At 27.8% G+C, this 23,389-nt stretch overlaps 1 protein-coding gene across 1 annotated transcript in view; it reads right to left on the reverse strand.

The window, feature by feature from the left end:
* Nucleotides 1–23,389, reverse strand: part of LOC113388013 — a 274,449-nt gene that overhangs the window by 120,508 nt on the left and 130,552 nt on the right. The window contains exons 2-4 of the mRNA XM_026625420.1: nt 17,417–17,711; nt 12,575–12,679; nt 11,036–11,152 (exon numbers count right to left, since the gene is read on the reverse strand). The gene's annotated coding sequence lies outside the window, so the exon portion shown is untranslated. The remainder of the gene's footprint in view (nt 1–11,035; nt 11,153–12,574; nt 12,680–17,416; nt 17,712–23,389) is intronic.

A 23,389-nucleotide genomic window follows, 5' to 3' on the forward strand; every position in this document is an offset into this window, starting at 1 on the left:
GTCGTGCATTCCGGTCTGACAGCAGAGCACCAAGACGATCTGCAGCATACGGGCACAATGATAACTAATAAATCGTTCATACGATTGTTCTACTAGATCTACTATACGTGCTGTTGTTCTATAAAAAGACTGATCGTGAGATGTTCGAGAACCTTGAACATGAAACATTTTCGAATAGTTTAGTGATTACTACAACCACTTGAAGAAATTTGCGATAGACAAGATTATGGAAACTTGTGAGAAACGGCATTGAATATTATCTATTGGGTAATATAATTTTAATAAAAATTGTTTCAAATTGGTTATTCACTAATAATATACCAATATATATATATTGTTATAAAGCGGATCAGAAAGTTTGCATCCAACTACAAGACAAGACTGGAAAACAAGCCAAAATCAACTGGCTAAAGACCTGCTATTCACAAACATTACTAAACGAAGCAAAAGAACAAGCCCAAGTTTATAAATAATAATTCAGATTAAAATACTGAAATCTATTCTTTCTCTTTATCCCACCAAATTCAAATTTAAAATGTCTACAGCTGAGTTGTATTCGCCACCAAAAGTACTGATTGCCTTTCTAGGCAGTTTGTATATATATAAAAAAATTTACAGCAGTCTCAAAACATCAGCAAGTGATTTAATCAGAGGCCCAGGCAGCAATGAATCAATCCATTCGATAAACCTGATAAATTTAAAAAGATAAGCTGTAGAAATTTTTTACTATTACTCCATGGAAAATCAGTACGTACGAAACATTAACGACTACTAGTTAAAATATTGATAGTATTTTAGCTATTAGTAGTTTTGTGCTAATTAAAATATTCTAAGTGAAAGCATCAGCCAAGAACAATCCTAGATCATTTATCAATTGATATGAATTCTAATAAAATACTATTGATACGTGATTCATATTTACTATTATAATATTCGGCCGATGGATATTTTGAGATGAGTTTGAAACATACAGTTGCATTTCCAAATTATTTCTCACATGTATTTTTAATTATAAATGCTAAATTTTATAAAATATATTACAATATTTATATATATAATTGCTAGATTAAATTTTAATTTACCTGCTATAACAATTCTTGGTTTTAAATTACATAAGATAGTCTAGAATTTGTTTGAAAATCTTTTATTCGCTAAATAATTCACATGTTTGAAGAAATTGACTAGTATTTAAATAAATCGTTCATAAAATCGTTTTAATAAAGCACGTTATATAAGTTTAAATACTAGTGGTGTATGGCATCGTACCTTAAGGCAAATTGCTGGAACTTCCCGTACCGTAACGAAATGTTCGAAGAATATTAAATGTTTTGAAATAGATTATTATAAATACTATATCATTGTCTAATATTTATAAGAATTATATAAACTGAATTACAAAGTTAAAATTATTTATTTAAAGAATATAAGTGAGCTTTAGAACTATAGCTAAAATTAAAATTAAAATTTGAATTATTTCCGATATACAAAAAAAAAAATGTACATTTTTTTCCAAAAGCAATTATTTGTCAAAACAAGCAGAATCATTCAAATCGGATGCTTAGTTCTCTCAAAAACTGCCATCTTTGCTCAATAAGCTCGGTATCTCCAAAACGGCTAGACCTGCATTTGCCAAAAACTAATCACCACTTTTCCCCATCATTACGAACTGAATGTATTTTAGATCATTCAAATCGAATGTCCTGTTCTATCAAAATCTAGATTTTTCACACACATTCATTTTTCTGAGGTATGCCAAAATGTTCAGAAACCTCCAAAACGTGAAGATGTGCAAAAATTTTCATTTTAGATTTCGGCCCTTACTATAACTACCTTACGGAAAGTTAATAAATTAATATATTTTAATTTAATAAATTTCTCTGAGTCAAGTTGGAAATTATATGTTCGAAGTTTAATTGATTTTGTATTATAGATACAAATAGGCTGCCAAAAAGTTTAGAAGATTTACAGATACTTCTCTTAATCTCGTTAACATTATTAGATATGAACATTTCTCAAATTATCCATTATATTAATTTTCGATTCTTGTGCCATCACTGCTAAAGTGCGATATGTATCTTTAAAACACGTCTTGAGCCTCCAGGTCATCTAATAATTCAATGTTAGTTTTTTGCACAGATAAAATACCGGACCGTGATGGCGCCGTCCCATACGTGTAACAAATGCGTAATTAATAATAATCATACGCCCCTTTTGCGAGCTGCGAGATTTTATTTTATTTAACATAATTATTTAGATTTAACTAACTACATGTTTCCCGCTGTACTTACAAGATTGGTTGTAATGTATAGAAGTGGTCGATCAAAATGTAAAATTACTATATAATTTAATAATCACTTACAGTAATTAGAATGGTTGAAAAGCCTTTGTATAATATAGGATAAAGCAGGGCTTAAAGGTCTACGGGTAAAAAGATCCACTACCGATATCTCGAAAACAAGTAAAGTTAGAATTTTTTAACAATATATGGAACTATAGAGCAAAAGATGTATAACCAGCTAGCTAGATTCTTACGACATCATTATCAGAAGATAAACGGCAATACTTGAAATTTCATAACAATTTTTTTTTCATTTTCGTCTAGTTTTGGTTGTGAGCACTGGTTGTTTAGTTTACAAGACCCTAATATAATTATTAAGCAAACGTTATTTAATTATTCTGTAAGATGAATTGTTATTTTTAAGTTATATTCAACAGTGTTTTCATATAGTCTTTATAAAAGCTTACATGTGTGTGGGGTAAAATGGACCATTTGAACTTTTACCTTAGCAAAGATGTAAACAATAGAAAATGAAAACATAAATTAAAAAGTAAATTAAGTTTCAGAAAAAGCAATTTTATAAGAAATAAATAAAATAAATAGTTATTCCAATTCTGCTGATGAATATGTTTGACAAAAAACCAGATCAAGGTTATATGCAATGTTATTTTTGTAAAAAATGTACCCATAAAATTTATATTTTGCATTGGTTGAATAATGCAGCTAATATTTCATAAAATCCTTCTGAAATACAAATGAGACATTGGATATGTTTGCTTTTCCTGGCTGTCCTATTTCACTCCCGCCTATGGGATAGAAAAGAGTTGATGACAAATTTAAAAAAAAAAGGAAAAAACATATTTTAGTAATTAAAAATTAACTGAGAATTTTGCAGAACATAGCTCGATTTCGTTTCGAGTTATTTGATTGGTTAGTGTTGTGTTGTGAGATTCTGTTCACTTATTGGACTTTCATGCCCCGCACTATTCTATTGTAAATTGGCTCATCAACAAAACTGATTTTTACCTTTAATAAAAAAGCCCCTTATCTTATAATTTGTTCTTACAATCATTAATAATAGTTCTTGCTATATTATATTTAAGACAAAGTCAAAACAATTAAAAATGAATTTAAATAGTAATATCAGTGAATGTGCCAAATCAGAATTAGTGAACTGAATAATATATTTTTTAACTTAATCTAATTTTCTATCTAATTTTGTTTTTCTTTTATATAATTTTAGTTTCTATTTCATAGAAAATTTATGAAAGTCGTCCCATTTAAATATAAATCTCAGACTCTGAATTATATGAAAAGTTAATGAAATATGCAAACTATATTATGAATTCTAGGCGGCTTCACTAGACTTTATTAAGAACTAATTATTTGAAAAAACTACATTGATATAAAAAATATAAAAATTAGAAATATTTTAACACTGGTTTTAAATAAATATCAGTTTTATATAACATTTGAAAAAGTACATAAATATAAAAATATATACAAATTAGAAAATATTAGAGCACTAGTTATAACCGCAAAGAAATTTCATGACCATGACAAAACTTGTACGTCCATGAAAATAAAAAAATATATAAACACAATTTCTAAGCTTTTACGTTACATTTCTTTTATTAAAATGCAATAATAAACTATTCTTAATCTTCTCCTCCATAAAGTTCATTACCCGATCGTCGAGTTTCGCTTTGTCAAATATTTATCTATATACATTACCACTCAATTTTTTTCTGAACAACCAGAATTGTAAATTATTCTGCCGACTTGGTGTTATCCAGTTTGTTCAAAGATATTTTCTAATACAATGAACTCTCTTGAAATGTCGCGAAGACAAACAAATTTAATATTTAAAACATGTCAATAGGTTTGCACACCCACTGATGAAATGAACGTGAGTAATTGTTTGCAATAGGTAAGGAAATATAGAATTATTTACTTTTGCAGAACTGAAACTATTACAAGATGAAAGATAATAGAAATAAAAATATAAAATAGAACTACCTATGTACTGTACTGTAAAAATCAATATTAAATTGAACGATCTTTTTCTATAAAACCCATTCTAACACTAAATGTTACATGTTACCATGTTACATATCAGAACAGTGTTTTGCTAACTTTTTAGGCCACATCTCTCTAACTTTTATATATTTCTTTAATACTATACAAGAATCTCAATTGTTTTATTCCTTAGGAAATGTCGATGTTACCTATCAAATTACTACGTTGGGTAACATTGTGTTAGAGCGTTATATTTACTTTCATAGATATTATTTACGTTATTGCACATGGCTTTCCGTGGCTCCACCATTGAAGAAATGTATTTTTTTGCTGTTTAAAAAAAAAATAACCTGGTCGTTTTCTGGCCCCATAGGCGGGGTAAATTAGGAAGGCCAAGGGGCAAACATGTCCAAAGTCTTATATTAATTTTAAAGAAATTTTACAAAATAATAGCTATATCATTCAACCAATGAGGACTTTAAATTTCATGGGTGCATTTTTCATAGAGATAACACTGTAAATAACCTTGATCCGGTTTTTCCTGATTTTTCCTTGATCCTGTTTTGACCTGATTTTTTAATTTTACACCTTTGCCAGGGTAAAGGTTCAGTTGCTCCTTTTTACCCAACACAGATTTAAGCTTTCATAAAGCTAATGTTAAAAAAAACTAGTGAATCTAACTTAAAATTAACAATAATTGAAAGATTCAAAGAATTAAATAACGTATTCTTAAAAATTATATTAAGTTCTCGTAAACTAAACAACAGTGCGCACAACCAAAAAGTTAACAACTAAAGAAAATACTTAGGTCTTGGATATTCCAACATTGCCGTTTTTCTCCCGATGCAAAGTCGTAAGAATCAAGGTGACGGTTGATTATACATCTACTCTCTAATAATGTTGCTAAAAAATTCTTAGCTTTACTGGATTTTGAAATATTCTTGGTGGTCCTTTTTACCCGTTGATCTTTAAGCCCCGCTCTACTATATCATAAAAATTTCACCATAAAGAATATGGAGAACCACTAGGTTACCTTCCAATAATGCTAAAGTTAAAGGGATCACATTACAAAGGCTTTTTGAAGACCAAAATTAGTTCAGAATGCTCTTCCAAAAATAAAGGCATTGTATAATTCACATTAATTCACTTAAATTTAAAATAATAATTGATTTAAACTTGGCAGTCATGTTTCGAACACGTTTTCTATTAGTTTTAAAAAAATAATATGAGACACCTGACAAAAAACTGTGACAAGAAGAACAAATAGGTTTTGAAACTAAAGTAATTGATAGCAATATAGAGTTCTATATATAAAGACCTAGCAAGTTATTTTAAATTAAAAATAAAGGAATAAATAAAAATAAAATAAATTAATTAAAAATAAAGAAATAAAATAAAAATAAATAATAATTTAAAATAAATTATCAAAAACATGATAATCTTAGGAGCCGTCCATTAATCACGTAGGGTTTTTCTAGGCGGAGAGGGGGTTTGACAAAAAATCACGAAATAGCACGTGGAGGAGGAAGGGGTATAGTAAGATATTACGTGTATTTATTTTTTACCTAATTATTTTAAAAAAATCCAAGTATTTGCAAAAAAATCAAAAATTATACATTTTTTTCTTGTAACTAAAAATACACGTGATGAGGGAAAATTTTGAATATCACCACGTACCACCAAGGAGACAGGGCGTCCAAAAGTCCTTAAAAAATCAATCACGTGATTAATGGACGCCTCCATATTATCATCGAAATAATTCTTAATGTTTTAAAACAACGATGAAAAGGTAATGAAGATGAATATAAATTGTAATAGAAAGTTACAAACAAATGAAAAAGTATGTAAAATATTTAAACAAAATGATCAATAAAATATTCAATGGTACTAAAATTCAAAAGATACTTGAGATAAAAAAGTATGCAAATGCCGTTCAAGAAAAATGCGGCCCTTTGCATACCAGAGGACAACGTAAAGTTGAAGGAACTGCGTAATGATTTGCTCATCTGCCGTCACGCATAACTTTTATCTAGAATTCTAAACGACATGAATGATTTATATCAACATCAACAGCAATGGTCAACTTGAATGGAATATACGTTAATCATCAGAATTCAAAGTTGAGATAAAGTGTCTCTCTATATATTTTGCAAATGAGAATGGATGAATGCTATTTGCAAAGGTATGTATTTTCAGTTGATTAATGCGTTCATAATACCTCTGTATTCGTGTGGTATTGTTAATAGTAATGATGACATCTTTATAATCGCTCTTCAAACTTAATAGCCGTTTGAATTAAATCATAAACCAATTACTTCATATTCCATGTTTTAGAAGGTTAAACTAGAAGATTCTATTTTGATTGCCGGGCTTTTCTGTGCAAAGATTTCTTCTCTCTATTTTTTGTTGTCTATTATATACAACAAAACCACAACAGAAAGAATAGAAGATTTCTTGTAATGCCCACAGAAAGCTCTATATTGCCAAGCTACATAAACATTCGTTCGAGTCAATTGATTGGAAATCTATTTGTTATAGTACAACAGAAATAAATGGATGCGAAGTCATAAGAATAAATTGAATGCATAAGTTCCGCTGAATTGTTTACTGAAGTAGTAAATAATGCAAAACATTTTCATTGATAATAAATCATTTTTTTCTAAAACGCGGCAGATTATTGATTATTTATTTCAAATCCTGAATTGATCTTCGCAAATTTGGCAAATTATCAATTTTCCAGCAAAGAGTTGAATTGGCTATCAAACAACTGTAATTTAACACTAATCATACTAAACGCGGGTCAAATATTCGTTTTAAACTTTGAATTGGGAAAGCATATATAATTTGATTGTTTTTGAAAATGTGATGATTTGAACTTCTTGTACTAATATAATTGATGTTAAAAAAGTGTTAAAATTTTTGTTGTTGTTTATTTTGAATAGTAATGTTATCGACCACGCCGGGTCATTTGGCCAGGAACATTCTTTTATTTTATAAGCTTTTATTTTGTTTTATTTCTGCAAAGACCATTTTGAACAGTAGTTCAAAATAGCTCAGAATAATTTACAAAATATATCAAAATTTTAGATACGACAAAGCTTCCAGTAAAAATTCATTTGAAAACAAATGAAAAATGTAAAGCTTGAAAAGCTTTGGAAGATTGCTTTATCAATGTTAATGGATTTCAAGAAATATAAATAATATAGAAAAAGTAAGCAAAAACTTTCAAAAGCATTTTTCGTTAATATAGGTCAACCTAATAATGCAAAAAAGCAATTCAATAAAAAAATCCGAGATTAATTTACAAAAAATATCAAGATTTTAGAGAGAACAAAGCTTCCAGTAAAAATTCATTTAAAAACATATGAAAAATTGATTTTTTGGAAAGCTTTGGCAGATTGTTTGAAAAATGTTAATTGATTCTAAGAAAATTAAATAATATAGAAACAGTATGCAAAAAATTTCAAAAGCATTTTTCGTTAATAATTAGGTCAACCTAATCATGCATCAATAAAGTCAACATTCAGAATAGTATTAAATATTTGAACTATATGCACTGTTTTTTCTGGGTATACTTCCAAGTAATTATATAAAATAAATACTAGATAATAATTATTCATACATCGAATACAAAGTAATTAAGTAATCAAGTACTTGGAATACTGAACGACATCTGTCATAATTACATTGACAACATTATATAACATTTTAAAATTTACTTAACGGTACTTCATATGCGAACAATAAAAGCTGTGCAAATAAAACAAATTATATTGACAATGCATGTTATCATGTTATTTGCATTATTGTCGGATATGATGTACTCAAGTACAAGACACATGGTGATTGACAGTAATATGACTTGCAGAATATAATGTGATTGTTATAACTGACAAAAAATCAGAAGAGAAAATTTTAAAAATGACTACAATTTGATCTAAGATAATATGATCTTACTACTTGTGAAAAGAATTGAGCAAACAATAATCAATGAATAGGGTCAGTTATTGCTAAAATTTATGATACTCACGAACAGACTGTCATAACTTATTAATGCATTTGATTTTTATTAAGTTTTCGCTTTTTGCCAGAAAATCTGTCTTTGTAATTTTATGTTTACTGGTCGTTTCAAGTCATTCTGAATCGTTTAATACCATAATAGAAAAAAGTATGTGGTATGTGTATATTGAGGCGATTATTGATCTTTTGTCGGTTGAACCCATTTCAAAAAATTAGAAGCCATTCGATATAACTCGAACTGATTAGTTTTGCGTGACGAGCTGATGAGTTTTTGGCAAATCCAGGTCTAGGCGTTTCGAAGATACGAGGCAAAAAGTGTCAAAAATGGTATTTCAGTTTTTGAGATAACGGAGCGTCCGATTTTTTTTTATTTATTTATTATAATGGCATCTGATCTAAATCATATTGCCACCACTTAGTTTACAGAGAGATCTATATACAACTGATAAAATTTATGTAAAGGCAGGTTCAGAGTCTGCGGATATCCAATAAAAAAGTGAAAAATAATGCCATTTGGCGGTCAAAAATAAACATTAGACATATGTATATTTATATGGGTTCCGTACCAATGTTTATGCGTTAGACGACTACGCGGCGCTCACGCCGCGTTCAAAGTCTTTTTTTTTCTAAAATTTCAAAAATTCTCAAAAATCTAATTTTTTCACAGTTTTGCAAAGTTTTTTTTTAATAATCTAATTTTCGGTACGGGAAGTTCCAGCAATTTGCCTTAAGGCAAGATGCCATGCACCATTAGTTGCATTTTTAAAACGTTCCAATGATATCATTTGAATATAGTGCTGACTAGTTTGTGTCAAAGATTGGCCGAGCCATCTCTTCTTGATTCAATGCTTTAAAAATTGTTTGGCGTTTTAAAGTAAATTCAACATGGCTTTAGAGTTCATGTCTAAAGGAAAAAATCATATGAATTCAGTTGAATTATAAATATTTAATGAAGATTGGAATATTAGGCCTAGCTTTTATGACATTATAATTAACACAATTTCAGGCTTTATTGAAAGATATCAATTAGAAATCACATTGATTAGTTGAATAGCGAACAGTTAAAATTTTTATCTAAATAGATAGATTTTATCTAGACAGATAAACTCACTTATGATTGATTATTTTACACGTATCGAGAAGTTCATGCAACTTGTATGAAGGCAAAATTCCACTTCACCTAGTCTACAATGTTTCACAAAATACCTAGGAATAACACGCAATTTATCATTAATGTGACCTCAAAAAGCTAATAGAAATTGATTTCAATCGGTGAAACTATAGCAAATAAGGAAATAGAACAAAATCGAAGTAATAAATTTCCACTCACACTTGCATAACCAGTAATATTATTACGAGTAGGAAGAATATTGTAATTCTGCAGGATGAATTCAGTTTTAGTTTCGCTCAATTCAGCTATAACGGGAGACAAATTTACTACGTTTGATTATATATGGTACTGGAATGAAGTAACGTCAAAGTCAGTAAAGCAATTTGTGTAGAAGACATATATTATTATTAGAAATAGTGGTGGCTCTGTCGGAGTTCATGGTCGATGAGTTGGCCTAGAGAGACAACTAAAATTGCGCTGCTAGTAAAATGCGTAAAAGCATGAAAATGAAATGAAAAAGTCATATTTTTTATAGCTAGAACTTCGTAGTCTAATACGAAGCGTGAATATAAACTATGAACGCTGTTGATCCTGTTAATGTTGATCTGAAAAAGTTTTGTTAAATATAGAGTTTCTCAACTTACTTTGGAATTAAATCGCTTCAATATCATCGAATAAAAACAAGTTTTTTAGTTACAAGTGCTAATTAAACAAATTATATTTAATCCAGACAGATCTATTGATTTTGCCAAGAAATTTGGATGCATTTAGTAATCTTGTAAGCTAGAGATATCCTTTACAAGCTCGGCAAGCGTTGATAAAATTCCTTTCCTAAAGTAAAGCATTGTGTTGTACTATACAATGACATTGAACAAGCCGTAAAATACTGTTATTACTGCCGATAACAAGGCGTCTTTAATTCTACAAAATTTGAATTTGGTACAACTGAAAAAATATAGATTATTCACGCCTTACTATTAGTGTCATATAAAAAAAGATTTTATAAATATTTTACCTCATCACCACTATTTATCACCGGTGTCGTCACACTAAGTGATTCTATTTGCAAAAAGTAATATTATTTTTTCCTTATTACATGTTATAGTAACATGATGCAGTAAATGAACTTCCGCGACTAAAGAATAGCTTACTGTTATGTTAAAAAGCATTCTGCTCCCGCATCTGCAATTTCTATTGTCTGGGCGTTTTTCTCGTAAAATACAGGTAGCATTTTTCTAAGCAATTATTTAAATATTACGCAACACGAACGATTCGCAGGCAGATCTATGTTCACAAATTCATTGTTTATTTTCGAAATTGTGAAAAACATTATAAAAGCGTTTTCTAGACATGTTCGTAACTGGCCAATGCTCATATATCGTACTTTTGATCATTGTAAGTTTAAATTTTTACTAATTTTTCATATAAATGATTTTCATAGATCTATGATTAAGGTGATTACAAGCTTTGTAAAAATTATAACTTTTTTTTATTTATCAACTTTCTTGTTAGGATTGATTAACTGTATGCGACTAGTCATTCATTTAATATCTAAAAAAATCCTCATTCATTTAATATCTAATAATAAGCTAATAAGCAACACCTACCTTGGCAATGGAGTCCATCACCGCTGTATCCAGGGAAACAGGTACATTGAAAACTTCCGAGTGTGTTCGTACAATGGGCGAAAACATCACAAGGTCGATATTTACATTCGTTTTCGTCTGAAAATGAAAATGATCATTGGTAAATTATAGTTGTCTAGGAAGTATGTATTATATTATATAATAAATAATTGAAACATTACTATAAATTATTGCGCGTATATTATTATATTTTTTTTACTTGTTTTTGTACAACAATCAGAACTAAGAGTTCTATAATTTGTTATGATACTATTCAACTATGGCACTTTTTGGAAGACAAGCCAAAAGTTGCCCAATCCGTTTAATATTTTTTTATTTTTGCACACTACCCAGTGATTGTACTTTTTGATAGTGATTATATATTTTAATTTATTGCAGTCATTTTTGATCTAATTTTTTTTATTGAATATTTAATATTTTGAAAAGCCTAACATTGAGTTTAAAGAAATTTCTGCTTTACTGACAGTGTTCTGTTCACACTCTAGCATAAGCCTAAATTGTCTCAAAATATAATATATATTAATAATTTATCGTGTCATGTAATATTCAAGTATATATAAAGCTTCACAAATGATATAGTTAAATTTTCGCTATAGTTAAACTTTTTATGAACAAACAAAATAAATATCTATACCCTTTATGATCGTGGGAATCAATGAATATGCACATTTTTAAAGAGGCTAAAAAATTTGCAATTTATATAGCAAATTGTGTCGCTTTTTTTTCAATTATATGCATATTATATTTTGAATTATTTTATAATAATATCCCACGTTTAATCAAAATATTTTCTTGAATAAATAAACAATACAATGCTGAATTGTTTAGTAAAACTATGCACTATTTAAATAAACTTCAAATTGAATCAAAGATGCATCCGCTAAATTATAATACAGTATGAATAAAATCATACTTTAAATTTAATTGAATCATTAATTTTTAGATGATAATAAAATATAATATACAAAAAGCGTGTTAATTAAAACATTAGATATTTCAATTACGACATCAGTATAATTTTAATTAAACTGGCTATGCAATAAGTCTTTCAGATGAAATTTTCATGTACAGACTTATGATAGTAAACATAAAATGTTTATAAAAGTGAAAAAAATTCATCGAATAATTTATATATATTATATATATATATATATATATATATATATAGCTTAATAAAAAATGTTAATGTAAAATACCAAAGTTCACTGAATTTATCACTAAATGAAAACTTTAGATTATGAGATATATAATATAACTTTGATAAACCTCGAATCAACAGATAGGAGTTTTACGATTGGAAAGAACATTGATCAATACTCAGAGAGCAGTCATTGTTTTGTTGAAAACCAGATGAAGCGAATTGATTTATAGTAAAGTTATAAATCATCAACAATTTATACGTACATGAGAATATACATCTAGCAACAACTTGTAACATTATATATATATATATATATATATATATATATATATAAATCAATAATGATTCGGTTAACTTACCAGCTTCTTGACAATTGCATCCACCATATCCATCATTACAGTGACACTGTGAGTCCAAACAGGCACCGTTTTGACATGTGGATCCGTCGTCTTTTGTACAATCACCTGAAAATTTGTAAAAAATATATTAATATTAATTATTAATAGCAATATAAATTTTGTAATTGAATTTTATTCCCACAGGGGCAAAGGCAAATAATAAAAAGATCAGGTTTGCTGATAATAAAACAACAAATTTTTTGCGCTATAAAATGTGATCATACATAAGTTTGTGCGGAAATTTATTCATACTTGTTAATGATGATCATTTATATATATATATATATATATATATATATATATATATATATACACGAGTAACACGAGTAAGTTCGATACATCAAAGAAAAATAAACAAAATTATATAAATTAAAATTTAATTCCAAACTTTTCGACATTTAATTCAATGTCATCATCAGTGGATACTGACTTTGGTAACGTACATCTAAAGATGCGCGCACACACAAAAATTAACACTAACATTTATACAACTAGCTTGTCAACACAATGAATTTTTATCCCTTTTTATATAAAATAGAAGAAGAATAATGATAATTTTATTTGACAAAAATGTAAAAAGTTAATCACATTTAACTATTTTACAAATATTTACAGTAAATTATTTTATAGTTGAAAATTTCAATTCATTAATATTATTGTTAAAGACTTGAAAATAAATATAGTAATAAAAGAAAATAGCAAAAAATACCACGGAAATTACCAGATCACCTAAACAAATATTTGAAAGAATTAAGTGAGGAATCTCCTACTCAAAGATTTAAAAAAAATGGACGTACGATCTTAAGTAAAATCTTAAATAAAAAATGAGATATCTCACAGGACATAAATTCTTTAAATGCATTTACACCCAGCATATTGTCCTAAAAATTATATTATTTTGATCAGCAATAAATCTATGCAAAAAAAATTAATATTAATGTGGTGCATTTGTTCGTTTGTGGACAAAAATTACCTCGAAAAAGATGCAACTGGCCGAGCATCAGAATTGTTTCACGAAACATGTCTAACTCATTTTCAAAAAACGATATTTGCCATGTTTTGCAGAATTAATAGCTTTTCAATGTATTTATATAGCATATGTAGTTATTGCATCTTTAAATTGAATTTAATTTTTAGAACTTATTTATCTATTAATTATAACACAAATAGATTGGCATGAAGTATCAGTGCTAGTGCTAAATAAAATATTAGATAATATTTAGAATCAGTGCGTCTATTATTAAAATTATATTCGGGACTTCTTCTAAATAATACTAACTATGAGATTAAAAAAAAAATTATACAAATACTAAAAAGAATAAATAAAATTGAAGCAACAGTCAGTAATGAAAAAAAAGTATTTAGCGTCGTTAAATTATTGAACATTCAGTTGAAAATGTTGAATAAAACTTCAAAAAGTCCTAATTAACAGATCTAATTACTTAATTTTAATTTCGACAGAAAATATTTATAGTATATGTTCTTTACAATGGAATTTTTTCACTTCGATATTACAAAATGTATCACAGTCATGCAAATGATGATTTTCAAGCGAAAAACTTTGTAAAACTATCAAGCAAAAGTAATTATTATAAAACAAAGTAATTACTGGCAGTCGTTAAAAATGTGCGTTGCGTACAAGGCCAAACAAATCGCAATTTAAGAAGAAAAGTCACATTTAATAGAGTTGAAAAAAAATTTATGTAAGTACACAACTAAATATTAGTCTCTACATTATTGTATAATATAATCATCTATTTCATTGGATTTTTGACTAGACATATCAATGAGAATATGGTCCTATTTCTTTACAATAACAGATTATTAAGTAAAATATTTTAAATTTTTTTGCTATTATCAGAATAATATTATTTTCTTTGTATGTAAAAAGCAAACGTATTTAACAAAATTTGTAACAATAACAATAAAAACTATAATAGATTACAGTAACCAATGACTCATGATGATAGTTATGATTTATTGTTGCTTTGATAGTTTAATTTAGTAGCAGGAAAATTGATTCGTTTTGCTATTATATGTTAAACGACATCTTGAGTGCGCCTAATTAAATTTATATTATTATAGATTCAATGCGACTATTATAATTTAAATTTGTATAATTATAAAGTTTATATTAGGTTGTCAAATATCTCCCTTCCCCTTTTTTGCTCTTGGTTTATAATACAAAAAGGAGGAAGGGAGGTATTTGATAACCTAATATATTTCTCAAATATGGAACTGAATTGTTTATTTTATATAGTTCGGCCTAGAATTTTGTGCCAAGTGTAACAAAGATATAAACAATATGAACTGAGTAATTTTATAAAAGTGTGAACTGTCCCGGTCTTTTACTAACATACATCTTTTAATGTCTTTTATATTTTTATATGCACCATGTCATACATTTTATAGTCGTAGAAACTTTACTATGGTTCTTTCATAGAAATTTTAATTTTTATATTTTTGTTTGTTTTAAGAATCTCACAAACAATATATATATATATATATATATATATATATATATATATATATATATATATATATAGTTTTTCATATAGTTTATAGTTCCATTTACCAGTTTCTCAAAACCAGTGTATGCAGAAACATAATTTTCTTCAGCGAGATTTTAAAAAAGTGCCCTGTAAAAAATGATTAAGCAATACTGATACATAGCCAAAAAAAGATCGTAGAAATGATGCTTTCAAACTGTTCAAGGATGCATATTTTTATACATCTTTAACTCTCAAAATTTAAATAATCCTAGAAGGAAGGAAAATACTGCTTTGGGACTGACTTTGGGACAAAATGTAGTTTTTTAATTTAATTTGGTCCAGCTTACTCTAAGCATTTAGCTACCTACAACATTTTTATTTATTTATATTCTATACAAATTTTTATATCATATTCAATCTTTATATATATCCTAATTTTATATCATATTCAATCTATATATATATATATATATATATATATGTTTAATATGAACAAAACAGCACTCAGATTTGTTTAACACAACTTTATTTTATGATTACAGACGTTTCGAGACCATGGTGTGTCTCATCTTCAGTGTAATTTCAAAAACAGTTCAGTGTAATTTCAAAAACAGGTATCATTATAATGATACCCTCTCTGTCTCCATCTAGAAAGTACTTCAAATTTGTTTAGAATATTTCTGTAAGTGTTATATGTTTCTTTAGTACTGTGTCAAGCATTGCAAGGAATAGTTGGTGTTTTTTGTATATCAAAAATTAAATGAAATTTAAATAAAGTATTAAAGAATGTGTAGTATATAAGTAACTGTTTTTGAAATTACACTGAAGATGAGACACACCATGGTCTCGAAACGTCTGTAATCATAAAATAAAGTTGTGTTAAACAAATCTGAGTGCTGTTTTGTTCATATTAAACAATTAATATTCGTTCCACTCATATCATAAAATTCTATATATATATATATATATATATATATATATATCTATATATAACTTAATTTTTCTTTTTCTTATTTTTTTCAATTTATACTTTTTATATCAAATTTCTAATTCTATTCAACTTTTATATTCAATCTATTTTTTTCTTCATTCTTCTTTTAATATCGACAAATTCTAATGTTTTTCCTTCTTACTCTTAATACAATTCTGTAATCTCTATTTTTCTTAATTTTTTATTCAATTTCTACTTAACAAATACAATTTTGGTTAATTTCAATTTAACTGCACATATTTTTTTCATAAATTCTAAATCATTGACAGGATTCGATCCAAATATCCCTGCCGTGTGAATCGTACACACTACTAAGAGAACTATGCTTGCCGCAACAAAATGTATTATTATTAACTGCATAAAAATTATATAAACAAAATGTGCAAAGGATAATAATAATACCTTATCATAACATTAATGAAACCAATTAATTTTAAGCGCTGCCGATTACAAAAAATAAGGAAAAATTCAAATAAATTCTTCTATAAATACAACTAAAACTATTAAACTAAAATAATTGCTTTAACTGAATGAATGCTGCCAACTTCTTACTAATTTTGTAATGAATATCTATAGACAAAAATATATAAAAACATAAAGTTCCTCTTTTTATTCATATGACACATATAGTTTAGTTTAAAATTGGCGCTTGCTTCGTAAACATCAGATTTGAAATGTTCATGAAGCAACAGAGTTGACTATTAATAAAGTGACAATACGTCCCGGATTGCCCGAGGCAGTCCCGGATTTCCACCTTGTGTCCCGGGTTTTTCTTAAAGCAATATTTGTCCCGGATTTTGATTTTTTATCCCGGATGTCCCGGTTTTTTGAAAATTAATAGTTAAATTAACAAAAATTAAGAACACAAAATAACATATGTTAATTTTATCAAATTAATTATGAAGAAAATTGAATAGAACATATAGATCGAAAAATATAAGATATAATATCATCGATAAAAAAAGTAATGCATATAATAGTAGAAGTATAAAGCTTACTAAAACTTCTTATTAAAAGTCCGCAATTATGATAAAAAACATTCATTTAAAAAAAAAAATTTTATTGCGTCCTTGAATAGCATTTGTTATGTAAACGACTAACATACTCCCCCCCCCACCCGACGTCCCGGATTAGCATAACTAAAAATTGTCGTCCTGGATTTGACTTTAAAAAATATGGTCACAATACTATTAATGACTTTAATAGTGGATGTTCACTTTTTAAGTAAGAGTGTTTGGTCACAATCTAATAAACATAAAGCAAGTAACCCGTGACTTGTCCCAAGCAATTACAACTAACATGGCATGGATTTGTGCTCACCTCCGCATTTCAAGACGTCAGCGCGCTCGTCCGAGCCGAGGTAGCAATCCGTGACACCGTCACACAATTTAGACAGCTCGTACAATTGCAAGTAGTCTGCTGAATTATTAACTTGGCAGCCGAAATATCCATCCTCTAGATTGAGGAAGAATACTTCGCGCCCCCGGCCTGGTCTTCCGACATTTCCGCCGCTGGGACCTCTTCCTAATCGGTTTGTAGGACTACTCCGCGCACTCGTATGCAGGTCGGCTGTCTGGTGAAGCTGAGCTTGTTTGTGATGAAATGTTGATGATACCTGGAAGCAAATCGAAAATAGTTAATTTATTTGTTTTATTGCTGTGAAACAATATCATTTAATAAAATGCCTAAGGTCATTTGCATCATGACTGCACGCTGCACCGAAAGTAGTTACGAATTTAAAAATTGTTGATTAAGTGATTGCTGTAGCAGAACACGGTTTGATTAGCAAAGGATCTATGAAGTGCGCATTTAATGCCTTCTAGCATTTATAAACGTAAAATGTTAATATATAATCGGTCACGTTTGCGTAACAACTAGTTACACAAAAGTAATTTTAATATAACCTGGAAGAAACTTATAGCAACTCGTTTTAATATCATTGCAATTACTCATTTTTATGAAGTTTTCATTATTTAATAAGATAGTTATACATTCAAGTGTATTAAAAATCATTCATAATTATTTTCTCTATAGTGGTTTTTAGTGTTTTAGTTGCGAAATGCATGCTTCTAACACATCACAAATCAACTAATAATAAATTGTAATAATTACTAAATGGAAGAACATATATATATATATATATATATATATATATATATATATAACTTTCCAAGTATGGATTTTTAAAATATTCATTATTGTCTTCTATAACAAGTAAGACCCTAATGTTCATGGAGCTTATGTGCCATTCAATAAACCATTCAAATAGTGGTGTATGGCATCGTGCCTTAAGGCAAATTGCTAAAACTTCCCGTGCCTTAATAAAATATTTGAAGAATATAATATGTTTTCAAATAGATTATTATAATTAATATAACTTTCATTATTGTTATTTTATAAAAAGTAAATAAATAAAACTCAATCAATCAAATTAAAATGAAGGATATAGTCCAATATTTATAAGAATTATATAAACTGAATTGCAAAGTTAAAATTATTTATTTAAAGTATAAAAGTGAGCTTTAGAACTTTAGCCAGAATTACAATTAAAATTCGATTTATTTTTTGATATTCAAAAAAAAATTACATCAAAATTATTTAAAAATTAAAAAAAAATATTTAAAAATAATAAAATTTCTTTTCTCAAAAGCGATTGTTTCGTCAACACAAGCAGCAAGTTTTTTAAATCATTCAAATCGAATGCTCACTCCACTCAAAAATTGCCATTTTTTGCACGTTTAACTCTATATTTCCGAAATTGCTGGACCTGTCTTTGACAAAAACTAATCACGATTCCTTCCGTCATTACGAATTGACTATTTTTGGATCATTCAAATCGGTTGATTTGTCTCCACACAAACACACACATCCATTTTTTCTGAGGTATGCTGAAATGTTCAGAAACTTCTGAAACGTGAAGATATGCGAAAATTTTCATTTTACATTTGGCCCATTACTATAATTTACCCTACCGGTAGTTAAAAATAAAATTGATATATTTTCAATCTTATAGGTAATGTTTAATACTGCAATAGTTGCCAAACAAACCAATGAAAATTATTGGAATAAAATGGCGCGATATTTAAATTATCAGTTATCAACTTAGAACAAAAATTTACACTTTTTGTTTCACCTATCATAAATTTATGTCCAATGATGTGTATTTAAAAAAACTGCAAAATTGCGCCAATTATTATTTCGTTGTCCAACAATTCTCATACTGGTCACTTTTCATACAAAACAGCACCTTGACACTTTTTTGTGGCAAAGTCATCACATTTTTTGTGTTTTGCAAACCTTTTGAGTACATTTATTACGTCCGGCAACACACATGATTACATTCAATGTAATTATTACTTAGTACTTGACCTCTAAGTCTAGTTCGTAATGTACACGCGTTTTATATACAAATACTTTCGTTTTCGCATTGGATGTTAGCAAGATAGCATTTAGTTTTAAAGACGGCCTTCAATATTTCCGCTCAATAAGTGTGCTAACTCAACCGCGCTAAATTCAAAAGACCTAATACGTAATAAAGGATGCTATAATCTTAACTGGCGACTTCTACTTTAATGTTTACCATTGTTTTGTATTTTAAGTTGATAAATTTTAATCGTTTTTCTGATTTTTACAATGATTAGTGCCGTTTGTCATAACCTTTTAGCATTAGTGGATTCAGCACTATTAGTGGATAACATCAATTGAAAAATAGTATATTGCAGAAATACATTAATGAGCAACATACATAAAAGTGGTTAAACTAGCATAAACTAGTCATCGATCCCAACCTCGACCAGCTCTATATCAAACAGTGTATTATCAAATTTCCACTTGAGCTAAAAGCTCTAACGTAATTTTAACTGAAAATCGCCTTTATGGGCAATACTGCAACATATACAAGCCAAACTATTGGATATTCATAACTAATATATATATATATATATATATATATATATATATATATATATATATAGGCTACACATGAGAAAAAAAGAGTGGCTAACCTCTCGAGAAAACTACTAGGTTAGTATGTACAATAGCAAACACAATTCCTAGAATACGTTGTTCTAATCGTGGTTAAAAAAAATTATAAAATAATGCAATAAATTTAGAAGAACTAACTTCCTTGTTTGTGACTGTTATTTCAACCCTTGTCGAGGTACAAAAAAAATTGTTCACAAGGTGTGTTTTACATTTTTGTACTGAAAACTTAATTTAACAACAACAATTTCAACAAAGTTGCAGGAAAATTACATAATTTCAGCAATTACATACATTTGTCAAGAACTTACAAAATTTGAATAAAGGCAATTATATTATTTTATATTTTTTTCACAAAAAAATACGAACGCATGTTTATTTAAAAATAATTACATTCAAGGTTGAAAGACCATCAATTTCTACGAACACCTTGCAGACATCGTGATATTTATATTAATTGTAAATTCGTGTCTTCTTCAAATGAAACGATCATGTTCAATTTCAGTTTATCTAATAGTACTATACAATATGCCCATGAATATTCATGTATATGCATACATTCACATAAATAAGTTGAAAAGTAATTTTTTTTCGATAAAAGATTTAATTGTCTTTAATTAATTTCATAGTAATTTTTGTTAGTACTTTTTTAAATATGAAGAAGATACCGAACTTGTGCCTTCCTTACTAAAAGGATCAGGATATAACAAAAAAAAGTTACTCATTTACTAAATTTAAGATAGAGCAAGATTTACTAATTTGTATGGAAAAGATGTGCTGCCAAGTCCAGCATCAGAAAGTTTCTGCAAAATCGATTAATGGAGACAATACATGATGCGAATCAGCGAATAACGTGAAAAATTAATTTGATCAAATACATCATTTATGAATTTTTGAACTATTTATAATAAATAAAATAAAAAATAAACGAATTTATATTTTAACCGACCCTATTCCAACTATTTAATTACACACTATTCCAACCAAATTACACGCATGCAAACCACACATGTATGATGGAGTTCAAGTTCTAATGATCGGGCGTTACATCAATAAAAGTTGATGTCATTATTACTTAATTCATATATATCAAGCAACAAATTCAAGATTTTACATATATATATATATATATATATATATATATATACATATAATTTAACGCTATCGCTTCTGGTGTAATGGTATATATACGTCTGTATTTTGATAGTCAAGTTATTTTGCAAATTCTTGAAGACTAGTTATGTTATCTATATCTAGCAACAGGTTCTGGTTAGGTTCATAAAATCCTTAACATGATCTCATGAAATTGCAATACAGTTGGAGCGAAGCCTCCAAGATCAGAAATATTTGAGATTTGAAAAGGCGCCAAAGAAAGTAGTAAAGGCAGTAAAGATGTTTGAAATTGAATGATTTACGACTTATTCAAAATTTTAAATATTTATTGTGTATTCATATTTCTGTTCATCTTTCCTCAAAATTTTATATCGAATGGAAAAAACAACTACTGAGTTGTTTTTTCCAACATGCCAATGCAGTATACAATTTTTCGGCCGACTATTGTAAATTCATCAAATTTATTGAATGTCCTTTACTAGACAGTTGTAAATAAAAGAGATAATAATAAAAAAAAAGAAAAAAAATGTATAAAAAAAAATTATAAATAATATAACTTATTATAATTCAACGGCTTCTGTAATAACTATTAATGAGGTTTAATAGTATCCTGATGATTGTTTTAAACATTTCAATGATAGAAGATATTTGCTAACGCAATAGAAAAAATGATAATTTTATTTTTTTATTTAAATTCATTTTACAGATGCCTTTGTCCACAGTTTAATAATATCTGGTACATTTGACCAATAGCCTTTAAAAATAAATACATTTACTGGAACTGCAGAATCAACTTCTGCAGTAGTTTCTGGAAGAACTCTACTGTAACCTTGTTATTAACGGGAAAAATTGCAGTAATTATCTAATAAAAACAAAACGCATAAAGCATGAAAGATAATGTTATCCTTTCTTTTCTCTACTAGTCTAATTAGAACTAGTAATTTTAATTAATACAAAAATATTGGTAATGAAAATTATGGAAGTTTAACACACTTGAAAAGTGTGTTTAGTAATACTTCAATATCAGCAATTTATTATTTAATAAAGACTGAACTAGCTTATGCCTTATAGTATACATTATTATTTTAATTTTCTCTTTTTTAAATATCATGTCAATTTTACTGAAATATAACATTTTTTTATATCAATGCAATATCAACTCATAATTTTTAATCCGATTACGATATTAATATTGAATACGTTCTTAGAAGATTACACTACAGTAATATATTTTCATGCATAAAGTGTTATAAATTCTTATGTCTATAATAATTGTCAAAAGTTAATAGGTAATTATCTCTGAAGTAATCTATCTTCTATGATTAATATAAGATATATTATTTTACGATATATATTACGATTAGTCATTTTAGCATGCTTCTTCATGTTAGCTTACGCACTCGTCCTATATCAGCGTTTGGCAACCGATTAGATCATAATATCGATGTTTAATTTTATTCTGATTTGATAAAAATTGATATCGAATGCTAACTTGTATATAGATAAATGATCTTTTATTTATAGAAAATAATTTATCTTATTCTAATATATTATATAGGTAATAATACATTCAAAAGCGCCCGGTGAAATGTTTAAAAAAGTGTCTTCTGCTTTTCGACTGAGTGTAAGATATTTGTTTACTAATAGTAAACTCTCCGAAGGAGAAGTTTGTTTTCATCAAAACTGATTCGGTAATTTTATGTTTTCTCGACAATTAAAGCCATTCTGAATCAAATGAGACCAAATTTGAAAAAAGTATGTGTAGTAAACAGGTTTTTCACCATAAATCGACGTTTTCTCAAAAACGCCTGAACTGATTTCAAAACCATATCTTAATGAGGACTATCATTTGTCAGTTTTGTGCGACGATCTGCCGAGCCGTTTTTTTGTAATTTGGAAAAAAGTGTTAAACTTTTCGTCCACATTTAAGCTCATACTACCTAATTGATTTTAAACAATCAAAAACTGTTATTAGTTGGGAATGATACTGATTAGTTTTAGGTGAAAAGCTGATTTTTATAAAACTTTTTTGGCGATATATATCATGGTTTTATTAGATAATTACTGAAATATTACGGCCTTACGACAAGAAGTTTAATTTCAAAAATTTATCAAAGCTTGAGAAAATGATCAGCTTTTTTGACGTTTGTTAAAATTAAAATTAGATGATACTTGGTATAACTACAGAGTCCCTGGTCT

The sequence above is a fragment of the Ctenocephalides felis genome, unplaced genomic scaffold (assembly GCF_003426905.1).
Source record: "Ctenocephalides felis isolate EL2017-DRISC unplaced genomic scaffold, ASM342690v1 CF-g0.4_SCAFFOLD_03572, whole genome shotgun sequence".
Lineage (NCBI taxonomy): Eukaryota > Metazoa > Arthropoda > Insecta > Siphonaptera > Pulicidae > Ctenocephalides > Ctenocephalides felis.